Raw genomic sequence first — 10,578 nt, forward strand, 5'->3', positions numbered from 1 at the left:
CTCACCATACTTCTCTGAGTACAAGATCTATCAGAGAAGTCTTCTTTATCTTCCTAGTATGAAATTGGTTTGCTGACACCCATTTTTTTTTTTTTTTGCCTTTGTCCCTATTGCAATGGTGATTTATTCTATTTGTGCTACAGATATTAATACCTTCTTCATAGCTATTCCTTGTCTCTATTTTTCCACTTATATTAGCATACAAACATGTTATGGTGGCAGATAATACAACATGGCAGTTATGGAGTCAAACTGTGGAAATTCAAAGCTTATCTCTGCCAATTCCCTGTCTTCTATCCTGAACAATTTGATTAAATTTGCTATAAATCTCTTTTATCATCTAATGGGAGGTATACTAGTAATAACCTCTTGGTATTGTTAAGAGTAAATAATTTATTTATTTGAAGCAATTGGCATAGTGCCTGACCCATATCATTCAATAAATAGACTTTAATATTGTTATTTTAAAAACAGAAGGCAATCTCACTTGATGCTACAGGATGCCCTGACTCTTGCCCAGTTGTCTGCTCCCTTTCACATCAAAACTATCTTCACAATGTGTCTGTACTCTCTCTCTGACTCATCTTATCCATTCCTTGACTTGAAATATTTATCAACATGCTGCTGCTGCTGCTAAGTCGCTTCAGTCGTGTCTGACTCTGTGTGACCCCATAGACGGCAGCCCACCAGGCTCCCCCGTCCCTGGGATTCTCCAGGCAAGAACACTGGAGTGGGTTGCCATTTCCTTCTCCAATGCGTGAAATTGGAAAGTGAAAGTGCTGGTAACTCCTAAATTTGTATCTCTACCCACTTACTCCCTTTGCATCCTAGACTCATATCTGCCCATTCAGTATCTCCATTTCAATATCTCAGTTGCTTCTCAACCTTAACATGGTTAGGACTGAAGCTTTGATCTTGCCCCTCTCCATCAAATGTTTACTTTTCCTAGTGTTTCTGATCTCATTAAATGTCACTACCACATTTTGTTGCTGTTCAGTCACCCAGTCACATCCGATTCTTTGCAACCCCATGGACTACAGCACACCAGGACTCCCTGTCCCTTACCACCTCCTGGAGTTTGTTTGCCCAAGTTCACATTCATTTCATCAGTGTTGCTTGTCCAGCCATCTCATCCTCTGATGCCCTCTCCTCCTTCTGCCCTCAATCTTTCCCAGCATGAGACTTTTCCAATGAGTCATCTGTTCCCATCAGATGACCAAAATACTGGAGCTTCAACTTCAGCATCAGTCCTTCTAGTGAATATTCTGGGTTGATCTCCCTTCAGTTTGACTGGTTTAATCTCTTTGCTGTCCAAGGGACTTTTAAGAGTCTTCTCCAGCACCACAGTTCAAAGGCATCAATTCTTTGGTGTTCTGCCTTCTTTACCGTCCAGGTCTCACAACCATATGTGACCACTGGGAAGACCATAGCCTTGACTATATGGACCTTTACACTACCACATAGTCAATTTCTTAAACCAAACTCCTAAGAATAACCTTTGAGTCCTGTATTTCCCTCTCCAACTATATCAGTATGTATAATTGGTTTTATTTCAAAATATATCTTAAGTTCACCCTTCTATTACTATCTCTGTGGCCACAGGCATGTTCAATCCAGCATCATCACACACTTGTTGTATGACACAATAGCTTCCTAATTATCCTGCCCACTTCTGTTCCTGCACCAGGGGTCCCTTCACATATTCTCCAGATAGTTGCCAGAATCATCTTTTTATAATTAAAATATTACCATGTAGTGATCCAACCTCTTTCCTACTTTTCTTATAGCCCCAAAGTTGAATTCATACACAATTTATAGATCTCTGACTATCTCTCCTCCTTTATCTTGATCACTCTTCTTGCATTCATCATGTTCTAACGTCACAAGCTCACTGAGACTTCACAGGGCATTTGAACTCCTTCCTGTATCAGCTGAGTCTTTTAGACATAGTTCACTGTAATTAAAATGATACTCATTTGTTAAATTACTTGAACTCTTTGGAACTGTGCTAGCTCCTCCATAGACAGGATTTACCTACAACACTATATAAAGTAGTCCATACTCCCCTCTCCTATTTGTTTCCTATCTTTGCACTGTTCTCATTGTCTTCCTGGCACTTCACACAATTTATTATTCTCTTATATTGTGGCCTCTTGTTTGCTTTCTCTCTCTCTCACTCAAATATAAGTTCTTTAAGGACAGGAACATCTATCTTGTATCCTGTTAAATACACTATGCCTAATACACGATAGATTCTGCATAATGCGTGTATTAAACACACAAGTAAATAAATGAAGACTAAATTGTTTCTGAACTATATTATTTTGTTAATCTCTCTCTTAAATTTTAAAATAAAATAATATGTCTTATTTCATTTCAGAAATACATTTTAAGTTTTAATAGTATCTCTTCAAAAGATTTCATTATAGTTGTATTCAGTTTTCTTTTTTCTTCTGTTTTCTCTGTTTCTTTATTTGTCATTCCATACTGCTCTTGCACAGAACCACCAAGCTTTTTCTTTGACTTATGATCTAATTGTATCAACTTAAACTAATTGTGATGGCTCCTTGGCTGGTCATGCTTGGATTGGCCCGTGGTGGATGTCTTTCAAGCACTGTTGGTCTGGAAGTCACTGAAGATAAAGAAGTGAATTTGTTTTACAGTGAGTCAAATGAACTGTAAATCAAATGAATTGTAAACCAGGGAACTCTCTTTTAAGTCATGTGGTGAAGCTCCCTGTTTTTCAGATGCAAGTGAAGACAGGCTGTCCTCAGTCCAGCACTACAGAGAATGCTTGTGCTGCCTCTGGTATCTTGGGGAAGGCAATGGCAACCCACTCCAGTATTCTTGCCTGGAAAATCCCATGGACAGAGGAGCATGGTAGGCTACAGTCCATGGGGTCACAAAGAGTTGGACACGACTGGGCGACTTCACTTTCAGAACAATTATATTAGTTTTTTTCTGAAGGTAAGCATCATGCACTGATCAGAGCAGTCCCCTAGATTTACACTCTCTGTCATTGTACTCATTGCCCTCTCCCTGGATGTGATAGAAAGGTAGAGCATATTTCCAAATCACCTAGTTCTTAATCGTCTCCACCCCCTTGGTTAATCACATTGTTTAAACAATTATACACCCTTCAGGTACCTTCTACAATAAGCCTGGATATCCAGATGTTCCAGGGCTTCTTCCATGAACTAATAATGATAATCTCAGCAGGAAATTGGGAGAGAGACAAAGGGTCAAGAGCAAGTTTTTAAGTTCCCATTTCCCATCTGTGTTTTATTTTGAAAGCCTGGGTTGAATCAATAAAGAGTAAAGGTCCCTATATGATGATAAGCCCAAGCAAAGATCAAGAAAACAGCATAAAATTTGACTCAGGTGTGGAAAAAAGCCTAGGTGTGGGCTAGGGATGAGAATAGTTGAGGCGGGGGTAGCATGAAGAATTAGCTAGAAAATTTAACAACTTTTCCAGATGTTTTTGACAGTGAAAAAAAATAGTTCAAAACTATGTAAATTAATTTCAATCAATTAAGTTAAAAAATTTTTAAATTTGTTGCAATGCACCTTACATTGTACTGTAATATATAATATATATGAAATTCATATGCTATAAATATGTTGTGATCAAATACTTTGGTATTAGCTATATTGACTGGCTGGTGGATGGCTTCAGATGGTCACTTTAAGCAGATAATATCAGCAAAAATATGTTGGAGAATTTATAGAGAGCTCAGCAACTGTGATTTATACTGGACCCCAAAGAACAAATCTGATATTATCTTGATGTTTGTTCAGTGTCAATAGCTATAAATAGCTGGACCATAGGAAAATTTATACATTTTTAAAATGTGATTAAAGGAAGTAGCACAGTTTGACTTATACTTGCCTGCAATATTTTTTAATGATTTCATCCTTCTTGATCTACTGCAATTTTAATACTTAGCACAAAGCATGGGACAGAGAAAGCAGTCAATAAGCACTAAATACTGAGCTATGTTCTAGATTGTAGAATTTAGTCTTTGGGCTGATCATTTTGTATTCTATTCATGATAAAATGGAGAGGTCAGAAACAAAAATATACTAATATTGAATAATAATTTTACAAAGGTACCTCCCTGGTGACCCAGTGGTTAAGACTCTGCACTTCCACTGCAGGGGGCAAGGTTTAATTCCTGCTCAAGGAACTAAGATCCCACATGCTGCATGGTGCAGCCCCCAAAAATAGTTTTATAAAAGTTAATAAAATACATAATGAAAGAATTACTGGAAAGAATAACAAAAATATAGATTATAAGGAAGTCAAAAATAAAAATCCCAAGGGCTAGAAAGGCACTTAAAGGAATAAACTCAAGAGAAAGGAAGTATATTATAAAAAAGAAAACTGTCAGCAATAGAAATGTTAGAATATGTTCTCCTTCTGTACAAAATGTCTGCTCATGCAGTTCTTCCCATTTAGCAAAACTAACCTAAGAATTGTGTCCCTGTAACATAACTTATTATGAGCCCCACAGTTAGAGGGGCCATTGTTCTTATTGTCTCTTATTGTTAAACTAATCAAGAAATAATAATTTAAAAGAAGAATGAAAACTAGGAAGTCGGTCTGGATAGGGGCTTTTAATTTTTCTGAAGCTTGATGACTATTAGAACAAGTTCATTTTTGAATATGCTTCTTAAGAACAAAAAAGTGGCTGCTTTGAGCATTGTCAAGTCCATTCTTTTTGTATCCTGATAAACGGTTTTACTGACACTTGAACTTTATAACACAACTCACCAATAAATTTTGATGACAGGGTACAGACTACTTGGGTGGCAAAGGATGACACATTCTTTTTCAGTTTGTTTCTTTTTAGAGAGGATGATTTTTGTTGGCTAAATTTCTGCTGAGTTGAGTAATTTCTGAACTAAAATGCAATGCTTTAGAAGTTTTCCTAGCATTTAGAAAGGGCTCAAAAGCTGGTGTGTTATTTTAAATGTTATTTTGATGGCATAATGGTATTTAGATTGATGTGAAAATGCCTCCTCCTGCACCCTTTGTGGGAATCCACTACGGGAATGCATGTTTGGAACCATCTTGTGACCTAGTGCATGCTTAAGAGTGATAGGATGCTTTAAGACAATAAACTCGATGGAATTTTAATTAATCTGATAAAACACAAAAATCCCTGCCTGGAAATGGACACAAATATGTCAGGTGGCGCTAGTGGTAAAGAATCTGCCTGCCAATGCAGGAGACACAAGAGACACAGGTTTGATCCCTGGATTGGGAAGATCCCCTGGAGAAAGAAATGGCAAACCACTCCAGTATTCTTGCCTGGAGAATCCCCATGAACAGAGAAGCCTGGCAGGCTATAGTCCGTGGGTGTCACAAAGAGCCAGACACGACAGTACACACATACTTATGTCTTAGACATGGATGCTGAGTCAGAAAATTCTAGAAGAGAGGAGTTAATAAGCTGAGAATGCCAGATATTACGGTATATGGTGTTGGAAATATTCAATTATTGCTATGGTAAAAGAAACAAATATGTTGTTTTTCATGGTTTCACTGGAAACCATGGTGAAAGGGAAAAGATGGCTGGATTTAAAAAGAAAATCTAAATGACAATTATAGTAAGGTGTGTTGAATACTTACTAACATGCCCAGCCAGCACGGTGGTCAGCACGTCCCAGAAAAGAGGTCATTTAATGGTCTCCAAAAAGCTAATGAGGCAGAAACTGTATCATCCCTACTCTAAAGTTAAGGAAACTGAAACTCAAAGAGAGCAAACAAGTTATCCAGATAGATATAGAAATAACAGAGCTAGGATTTGAATTCATGACTGCCTGACTCCAACACGCTTGCTCTCTATTGTCTCAATAATATGTGTGTATTAATTTGAGTAAGATCCAAAATCTGCCTGTTCTAAATTGAATTGTCTTCTGATATCTACAAAGAGCAGCACTTTTGAATCTAGAACAGAAAGCTGCCTTTTCATTTTGGCTTAACTATGGGCTGTAAAATTTTAATTACCTTTTGTTTAGAAAGTGCTATAGAACCTGAACTTGTAATCAGTGCTGGAAGTAGGCACACCAAGGGGTTGTTGATTTCCCTAGTGAATTTGAGTATCATTTATGGAAATGTAATTACAGTGGAATCCTATTATAACGATCAATTTGGGCAACCCCCATTTGATCATTACATCCAAATGATCACCACACACAGACCATAAAACAGTGAGCCTCTCAAACCAGACAGGCTAAACAGTAAAATATCCATCTTGCAAAAACAGTATTATTATCACTAAGTACCTCAGAACCAGCACAGGGTCAGTAGAATTATTTGCTCTAATTAGCTCTTCTAAAGCCTATACATTCTTTAGCTAAATTGTAATGGCTCATATGAAAGGTTTGGAATTCAACTAAGTCAACTAGTATTTATTTTGTACCTGCTGTGTACTCTGAATGAGGCTAGTCACTGAGGAGGATATAAAATAAATAGGACTTCTTTCTGAAGCTTACTATCCACTTTCAGAAACAAGTTGCATAAACTCCTTGGGCAACTCTGCCTAAAATGAGAGCCTAAAAGGACCCCATATTATAATAACAGTCAGTTTCAGAGGTGAAAACTTTGGCACCAGTGAAAAACAGGTTAGGAGTATATTCTTTTGTCACAAAAAATGATTGCAAAAGAAAATGCAATAGGAAATGAAAATAAATAGGTCCTTCCTGCAGAGGCAGCACCTGAAGTCAGAGACAGCAAAGGGGGTTCATCTCACATTCCAACTTCAATGAATTGGTACTTAAGCAGGGAGAGCAATGGGATTTTCTCTCTCTCATATCAATATCAATAAACAGTTAAATGGCTGACTGCATAGCTGGGCTGCGAAGGATTTTTAGACCAAACTGAGACTCAAGGGGAAGAGTGATTACTGCTAGTGAGTAACTTCTGACACTGAGATTATAGGTGGAAGCCACAGATGAAGTACTGAAGCAGTGTTCTCGCTTGGATTTCTTTAATTTCAAGATCTCTGAATTTATATGCTCTAACTACTGTCTTAGAATCATAGCAGAGGAAACTCTGTAGTGTGATGCACATAATAATCTGTTATCTTTCCTGCCCTCTTTACTTTCCTTTTTACTCTCCTATAACCTCACACTCTGCTGTAACCATTAGCAGTACCCAAATTACTACTTTGTCCACACCAATAATCCCCATCTGACCACTCTTTTTTCCGTTCCCAAACCAGATACTATAATCGACCACTTTAATGTTGATTTCACACCCTCCATTCTAAACACCCTGACATTCAACATTTTCTCTAAGCTTGTTCAAGCCAGTACACATCTGGAGCCAAGCTGAAAACATTACCACTCTGCTTAGGCAGATATCAATACCTCTCTCTCCCCTGACTTCAAGGAAGCCCAATTTATGCAAGCAATGCTATCTATTTAAACTGCTATCTCACCCTGTAACTACATGTTTCTAAACACCAACTATTCCTTAGGGCAGAAGGCAGTTGCCTTGTATTTTGATTGTTTCCAATACCCTCTTTGTGTTTTTTTCTCTCCAGAGAATCCACTCCAGAATCTTCCTTGTGATTATCCAACATAGTATCTTCTTGGACTTTAGCCCCAATTCACATATATCATATTTTATCATATAAGATACATTCTATGAAGCTTTTTCTGATCTCTCAATACTTTGTATAACAACAGTTATATTTTGAAATGTGCTAATATGGTGTCAGTACAAAATATCATATCTTTTCCAGTCTCTCTTTCTCATATAGCTGTGGGCCACGTCTTTTCATTTCTGGGCCCTTATCATTGGCAAAGTTCCAGACACATAGTAATTTCCCCCAAGATACTTTTCTCAAGCTTTTGGGGAATTTTAAGGAAGGAGTCATAACCAAATAGATTCTTGGGTATCGTTCTGTTTTTTTTTTTTTTTTTTTAAACACATACCTTTGAGGAAAAAAATATGGTGCAGAAAAAAAAATAAATAAAACATAGATTAATATTGCCTATTGAGAATGCTAACCATGAAAAGATAAGCACTGACGTTTGAAGTGCACATTAGTTCTCACCTTTTCTACAATGATCTGGGATAGTAGATTTCCACCACTCCTTCCCCTCCACCAGAACTTTCTGAAAAGGATACATGTAGACTAATTTTTTACCGAACTACAATGGAACAATAGTAATGCCAACACTTATCCCAGCAAGTTTCAGGGTTATAAGGCTTCCCAATCATAGTCTTAGTGTTTCTGGAATTCGGGGGCCCTACGATTCGACTCACAGCTCTGTAGGTAAAACTTGTAAGAGTAGCGTGTAGTCCAGAATTGTTTTGAGAGCAGGGAGGTAGTAAGACAGAATTTAAAATGAAGAAAAAATCTTGTTAACATTCACAGGGAGACAGCCACTTTTTAAAATAAATAGTCAATGAAAAAGGGATCAGTAAATTTCAGACAGACAAGAGAACAGAGGAGACCAAGACTACAGCAGTGAAAATAAACGTGTATCATCTTGGCAAGCCTGTAGGCTGGAAGGGACAGCCCAGATAGCCCTGCACCAAAACTGGCATTTTAAAAAGTGCTTTTGTAATTGCATTTCTTTGCGTAGAAACCTTAAGGCAGAGACAAGAAGACTGGAATCAGTTGAAATTAGAACTTCCTCCAATGCTAACAGTAACTACAGTAAAAACCACAGATTCCGTTTTTCTGGTGACTTTTCCTAAAAATCGTTTTCAGACACAGAGAAAGTTTTCTTTTTCTTCTTCTTCCTACTTTTAACAGATCCTGGAATGAAAATTGCTCCTTAGGGTCCCTTCATTTTTGCTGACTTTCTATTATAGTGATTATACCTGAGGGTAACTTCTTGAATGATGAACTTTGGTCCTGAATAATTAAAAGAACACCATCATGTGGGCAGGCTTAGAAAAGGGCCTGCTTTGACCTCACTTGCCAGAGGGCAAGAGAAAGTGCCTCGCCAATTTCCCCATCATCTAGTTCATCACTGTGGTAGGACAGCCGGCTTGAGACAGAAGCCCAGTCAAGAATAAGGGCTGGGCAACTGATTAAAGTATCCTCCCTGTTGTACTTGTTAACATGCTAAGAGCAGTAGTTGGAGGTTCTTGCCTGTATTGAGCACCTGGAAAACATTTGATCATAATTAATTTCCCAGTTCAGTGATTAGTGAGTGAATTTTCAGAATTAAAGAAACCTAGAAACAGAAGCCAAAAGTTGGGTCAGCTTGGTAAAGGTTGAAATGATCAAGTGGCAGGAAAATTTTACTTTAGGAGAATAGGATGGACGTGATGGGGGGATTTCTTGAGCACATGCTTTGCCTTCTCCATTTCATATTACCTGCCTACCAGATACAGGAAAAAGCAGGTTGAGTGACACCTCAATTGGAATCATGGATTTGCCATGACTTGTGACCTTGGCCAATTTTTTAAGTTCTGAATAATAAAAACAAGTCAATTAGTACTTTCCTAACAGAGTTTTGAGGACTCAATAGGACAATATATGCAGTCTGCTCAGTACAAAGCGTGGCATACATGGGGCCATCCATACATACCACTTCCTTCCTTCTCTTCATTTTACCCCAATTTTATAAAGTCACATATTAATAGAATTAATCTTGAATTTAGTTGTGAGTTAGGTTCAAATATCTAGAGCTTATGAATCAGGGATCAAGGAATTCTGCGGGGCCAGCACCTCTTCCCTTGCCGCCATTTGCATTGTAGAGCTCGATCCTCTCAGTTTATCTCCCAGAGCTGTATGTTTCCAAGGTAGGTTGTTTATTTCCTTCACTGGGTTTGCGTCAGAGCTGGAAGTTAAGAGCCTTACATTTGTGGAAGTTCTTGTGAGGCAAAGACTAGGCAAATGATTTCTACATGTGCTGCCCCCTCCTTGAGTGGACCAACTCAACTTTAAGCAGAGTTATTACCTGTGTCTTTTGGTGCCACTGCTATGCCCAAGATGAATATGAGGTATCAACTTCAGATTGTGAAATGTATACACTGATGGATGACAAAGACTCATTCAATTACAATTAGGACAAAACAAACAGCTTTTTGAAATGGAGCTCACTGTGGGAAGAGAAGGGGGTGAAACTTCTACCCTGCTATACTGATACGTTTCCTTTTCTAAATGAGCATGGCAGCAGACAGGTTATACAGAAATGCCTCTGGCAGTAGAGGTGACAGTGACATTAGCAGCATTTGGGAAAGAAAACAAGTTGGCATCATCAAAGTACAGCGTGCACCTTGTAAATTTCTTTCTTTATTATTTCTTCTGCAACATGCATAGCATATCTATGTATCTGTAATAGCCATTGAGTGCAGTAATAGCACCATACAGCATATTCAAAATCACATATAAATGAATAGTTCAGTAAACTAATTATGGCATTAATTTGCCTTTTTAAGTAGAGAGTCTGGCATATTGAAAATCAATAAAATGAAGAAGTAGTATGAATTTTAGGGTGACTCTAACCTGGACTCAAATTCTGCCTCTATTTTACAATACATATGTCTTTTCCAGATTTCAATTTTCTCATTGGAAAATGAGAGTATTAATATCTACTATGAAA

The sequence above is a fragment of the Bos indicus genome, chromosome 3 (genome assembly GCF_029378745.1).
Source record: "Bos indicus isolate NIAB-ARS_2022 breed Sahiwal x Tharparkar chromosome 3, NIAB-ARS_B.indTharparkar_mat_pri_1.0, whole genome shotgun sequence".
NCBI lineage: Eukaryota > Metazoa > Chordata > Mammalia > Artiodactyla > Bovidae > Bos > Bos indicus.